Source organism: Cyprinus carpio, chromosome A23, assembly GCF_018340385.1.
Source record: "Cyprinus carpio isolate SPL01 chromosome A23, ASM1834038v1, whole genome shotgun sequence".
Taxonomy (NCBI): Eukaryota; Metazoa; Chordata; class Actinopteri; order Cypriniformes; family Cyprinidae; genus Cyprinus; species Cyprinus carpio.
Genome location: NC_056594.1, coordinates 1,054,872 through 1,060,871, shown reverse-complemented (window position 1 = coordinate 1,060,871; position 6,000 = coordinate 1,054,872).

Here is a 6,000-nt window from a genome sequence, read left to right as displayed (position 1 = left end):
ACTCCTGTCCAGTTGGTGGTGGTAATGCACCATTTGTCAACTGCCATAAAATCCTCAAAAGAAGAAAAGTCATTCATTCAAAGGGCTGAATCTTTCCCTGCGTCCCAATGTTCATATTATCCATCCTAAATAGTATGTGAGATTAAAATAAGTGTCCCAAAGCATAGTATGTTGAAAAGAGTACGCCAAAAGTCCCCAGATGGTCTACTATTATATCAGGTAGATTTTTGAAGTGTGGATCGGTGCACACTGTAATGGCAGAGCCCATATTAGACATTCTCTGGTAATGGCTTATATTACCCACAATCCATTGCGCTTTGGGGAATGATTTGATTAAGAACTACAAACACGAACAAAAAGCATTAAAAAACTACAAACATCGCAGCTGATGGTAAAGTAGAGAGGTTTAGATAAAGGGGTTTGAGTTACTAATAATCAACATTTAACCTGGTCAAAAAATATTTATTTAATGTTATCTGTGTTATATTTCATCTGCAACAGCAGTATACACTTTTATAAACATCCATTTGTTTGTTAACTTTTAAATGCATCATTATGCAGAAAATATAAGCAGATAAATGAAAAGAAATGTGGAGGATGTTAATGTGACAAGATGATCTAACGAGATCTGATGATGTAAACGACTGTTGCATTGCAAGTAAGTAGTAATGGAGCTCTGTCTGGACTTTCACTACACTCATAAATATAAAGATGTCTTATAGACCCCTTAATCGCCTACGTCACTGTGACGTCACCGCTCTAGCTGGAGGCAAAACATAAGGAAGAACTCATAGCAGGCGCACTAAAAGTTTGAGGTTTTGACTTTAAAATGTCGTCTTGTTGTGTTTTTTATGGCTGCCAGAATAGAAGGAACAGCACTTTTGGTTCAAAACTACTAAAGTTTCACCGGATCCCGGCCGACATTCCTTCACAGAAATCAAGAAGACAATTGTGTTTGAATGCAATACGGGCGTGCAGACTAGACAGAGACGATCATAAATAATGCTCGTGTTTGCAGTGCACACTTCATATTAGGTAAAATAATCTATGCATATGTACTGGTGTGTTGGTTTAGCTAGTACAAATCAGCAAGTTTATGTTTTATAGGTGAAAAGTCGCCAACCTTCAGCGCACTAGCTAGCTTAAATGTTAAACAAACATACAGCAATAGATGTGTGTGCCATCCTTTGAATGGTCTCTTAAAATAATCCACATTGCTAATCATAGTTAGCCCAGCGATAGGTTACATTAGACAATAAGCCTTGACAAAATTCCCCAAAACACCCGAAAGTAATTCATGTTGTCTAGGAAATATCCAAAACCTGGTTAAAAAATGTTTCCAATGAGAACAAGATACAAGAACTACACCAGGCTTAGCTAAAAAATAAATAAATAAATAAATTAGGCTACTGTAATGTTATCCACTCGTCATTATATTTTGGTCAGATAACCAGTTTGGTCAGTGAACTGAGTGATCAACTGAATTAATTGATAAATGTATGCTAACTCCCACTTTTTTTTTTATTATTATTTTTTGTTACGGTCCCGCAGAGTCAGTGACTGTACATATTCGGACAGTTCCGAACCTTCTTCTGCATCCATGTTTAATAAATCCCTCCTAAAACGTGCTAGTTTACGCTTGTCAACATTGCGTCCGTGCCTCTTTTGGCCTCCAGCTAAGCCCCGCCCACACTGAGACGCTGCAATGTTTACAAACTACTTGGTCGGGAATTGGCATCAATGGTTCCATAAAAACCTTTCCATAAAAATTACAGTTTTTTATTGACATTGATGGTTTGTACTGAAGAACCATTCTGTGAACAGCTCTTAAAAGATCTTCCTCTATAAAGAACCTTTATTTTTTAAAGAGTAGTTATTTACTAGTGTTTCCCATTAGTTACTTAGACTCCATAGTCTAATCTGCCCGGCTACAGTTTCACAATGCACCGATAATATTTTTATGCATATCATAATAACACAAAGGATCTCTAATGTTTTGTTTTGCTGGAATTGCATAAACTCTGCAGATTTGTTTGGACAGATGTTTCTAGCATTTCACTAGATTTGTAATAAGAAGGGTTTGTAAACCTGTTGTCACAGACACTAAAAGGTCTCCCTTCAGTTTTCAGCAGTGCAGTGGGTCCCCAGGACCAGGACTGAAAACCACTGTTTTTGCTGCCATCTTGTGAGTGGTTCATATATGAACTATGAGAAAGAAAGAAACCAGGGCCGTATGTATAAAGCCGGTCAGAGTAAAAGTTTAGTCTTAAGTGTGTCAAAATTCTAAGAATGACTTAATTTGACTCTTATTCATAGACTTAAGAATAAGAGTGACTCATAAAGGTTCCTAAGTGTTAAGACTAGGTCTCATCTTAAATTATTTAAGAGAGCTGGAGAGGTCTCCTAACCTAGTTAGGAGTAACAAGCCGGCAGCAAAAAGGAGGAGACAAACACTACCCAACGAAGATATGGCATATTGGAGTTATATGGAGATATGGAGTTGATAAAATGATACAAACTTGATTGTCAAGATAATCAATTTGTTTTTGTAACTGAAAAAGTAAGAAATTTAATAACCTCTTCCACACTATGCCACTCTAAGTCAATTTTCTAACTGCAGAAATTAAAATAGCAATTACATTTTCTGGCTGAAAAATTGGAAAAATGCAGCAATTACATATTGTGGCACTAACCCCACCAAACACAACAGTGGCCAAACGTGATGCGTGGATTTTTTTTACTCTGACCCCACATTTCACTTAAACCATCAAAATATGAAGAAAAAAAAACTTTCATTTGAAGGTGAGTTCACTGACCATAAAATAATGTTAGATGAAGGGATTTCAGTTACTAATAATCAACATTTAACCTGTACATTTGTTTATTTAATGTTGTCTGTGTTAGGATATTGCATCTACAACAACAATGTGAACTTTTATAAACATCCATTTGGCCATTAACTTTTAAATGCATCATTATGCAAAAAATATGAGCAGAGTCTCTGCATGAGAGACCCATGACTGGCAGATCAACATGCTACTTGTTTTCTCTCCGATATGGTAGGAAGTTATAAGAAATGAAATGTGGAGGATCTTAATCTGTATGACGTGATAGTTTGTCCCAAACCTTGCCTACTCTTCTACTACACACTCAAAAGTATGTAGTTTTTCTTCTTTTTCAAAGTCTTCACCCTGGCAGGCGTTTTCAAAAATGTTCAGTTTCAGTGACCTGGTGCTGCGTTTATGTGTGGACGAACGGCCAAACTGCGTAGAAAATGCTAATGTTTTTAAAAAAAAAAAAGCGTCCATGTGGACAGGGCCTTAGTAGTATAAGTAGGCACATTGGGACGCAGCAAAGGAGACTAAACAGAGAGCAAACAAGGCCGGTAACAAGGGAGGACAAGTGGAGCAAATGAACCAATAATCAGGTAACAAGGTGGGTGGGGTTAGACAAGACATGAGAGCACATGGCACACAGAAACAAACAAGGAAAGTCATGTGTACACACAAAACAAAAACACAAGCATATGGCCAGCAAAACAATCACAAGCCATGTGCTTGAACCCTCATAAGCCACGTGTTCACAAAAAAACATTACAACATGAAAGCAGGCAGCCAGTGAAACTTTAAAATTACACTGGTTGGACTTCAATGTATAAATAAATATTAATGACAGACAGGTTTATTTAGGTTGCTGTCTCTTTAAGACCTCATGCACAGATCTAATTGTTACACATATGTTTTTTTTCTCAACTGGAGGTGTTCAGTTTGTGGCACTGCTGAGGTGGTATGAAAGCCCAGGTTTCTTTGACAGTGGCCTTCAGCTCATCTGCATTTTTTGGTCTCTTGTTTCTCATTTTCCTCTTGACAATACTCCATAGATTCTCTCTGGGGTTCAGGTCTGGTGAGTTTGCTGGCCATTCAAGCACACCAGCACCATGGTCATTTAACCAACTTTTGGTGCTTTTGGCAGTGTGGGCAGGTGCCAAATCCTGCTGGAAAATGAAATCAGCATCTTCAAAAAGCTGGTCAGCAGAAGAAAGCGTGAAGTGCTCCAAAATGTCTTGGTAAACGTGTGCAGTGACTTTGGTTTTCAAAAAACACAATGGACCAACACCAGCAGATGACATTGCACCCCAAATCATCACAGACTGTGGAAACTTAACACTGGACTTCAAGCAACTTGGGCTATGAGCTTCTCCACCCTTCCTCCAGACTCTAGGACCTTGGTTTCCAAATGAAATACAAAACTTGCTCTCATCTGAAAAGAGGACTTTGGACCACTGGGCAACAGTCCAGTTCTTCTTCTTAGTCCAGGTAAGACGCCTCTGACGTTGTCTGTGCTTCAGGAGTGGCTTAACAAGAGGAATACGACAACTGTAGCCAAATTCCTTGACACGTCTGTGTGTGGTGGCTCTCGATGCCTTGACCCCAGCCTCAGTCCATTCCTTGTGAAGTTCACTCAAATTCTTGAATCGTTTTTGCTTGACAATCCTCATAAGGCTGCGGTTCTCTCGGTTGGTTATCTTTTTCTTCCACACTTTTTCCTTCCACTCAACTTTCTGTTAACATGCTTGGATACAGCACTCTGTGAACAGCCAGCTTCTTTGGCAATGAATGTTTGTGGGTTACCTTCCTTGTGAAGGGTGTCAGTGATTGTCTTCTGGACAACTGTCAGATCAGCAGTCTTCCTCATGATTGTGTGGCCTAGTGAACCAAACTGAGAGACCATTTTGAAGGCTCAGGAAACCTTTGCAGGTGTTTTGAGTTGATTATCTGATTGGCATGTCACCATATTCTAATTTGTTGTGAATTGGTGGGTTTTTGTTAAATGTGAGCCAAAATCATCACAGTTAAAAGAACCAAAGACTTAAACTACTTCGGTCTGTGTGCATTGAATTTATTTAATACACAAGTTTCACAATTTGAGTTGAATTACTGAAATAAATTAACTTTTCAACGACTTTCTAATTTATTGAGATGCACCTGTATATTGAAAATAGTAGAGGACCAAGGACAGATCCTCGTGGCACTCCATATTTTACTGGTGACAAATGAGATGAATAAATGGAAGTTTTTACTTTCCAATATCTCTTATAGAGGACGGGTTTTAATTATCAACAATTTGTCAGCCTCTACTCTTTGGCGTTGGTTAACTTGTACTGATCCACCACCACTTTTATTTAAAAAAAGTTCAATCTATTTTAGTTCATTTCTTTTGTGATAATTTACACTGGCTTCCACAAAGGGTTTTTTTTTTTTTTTTGTCTAAAGATGAAGGGGGACAAGGTCTGATTTTAGGATAACATTTGTACAAAGGTTCATTGATACAAAATTGGAGTTTGACTGTTTCTATTATTTAAAAAAAAAAAAAAAGAAGAAGGTTTTGGCTTGGACAAGTCTTTAGTTTGGAACAACTCAGCTGTTGACTAAGTGGAAAGAAAACATTACTGAAGAAAAACTTAATATGGTCAAAGACTTTGCAGAAGGGCGGGCCTGAGAAAGATGATTTTTTTTCCAAATTTGTATTTGATACCTGATTTGGAAATGTGTAATGGGTTTCTTTTAAGTTGTAATAATTTAGTTTTGTCAGGGAAAGCGAAAGCATCAAGTAAAGCTATGTATAGGTGTTGTGTTAAAGTTTTCAACAAAAAAAGGTTGATGGAAAAATAGACACACCTTGGCGTAATGTTCTACACTTGAGTGAAAATGCAAGAATGGAATGGAGGGCACTCTATGTTTTACTTGGAAGTCACCACTAAGTAAAAAAACAGGATTTATAATGGAGAGTTTTGCACAAAATTATAACTGTTAATGCAGCTGTTTCAATGAATTGTGAAGTCAGTCAAGAATGTCTTTTTTGTTTACAAAGAGAAACAGTGTTTCATGCTTTTATGCATTGTAATAGATTAAGACCTTTGTTTTCTATTTTACAAGATCTGTTTAAATTGTTTGATGAAGTGTTTTCTATGGAGATTTTTATTTGTGGTTTTAAGTATTC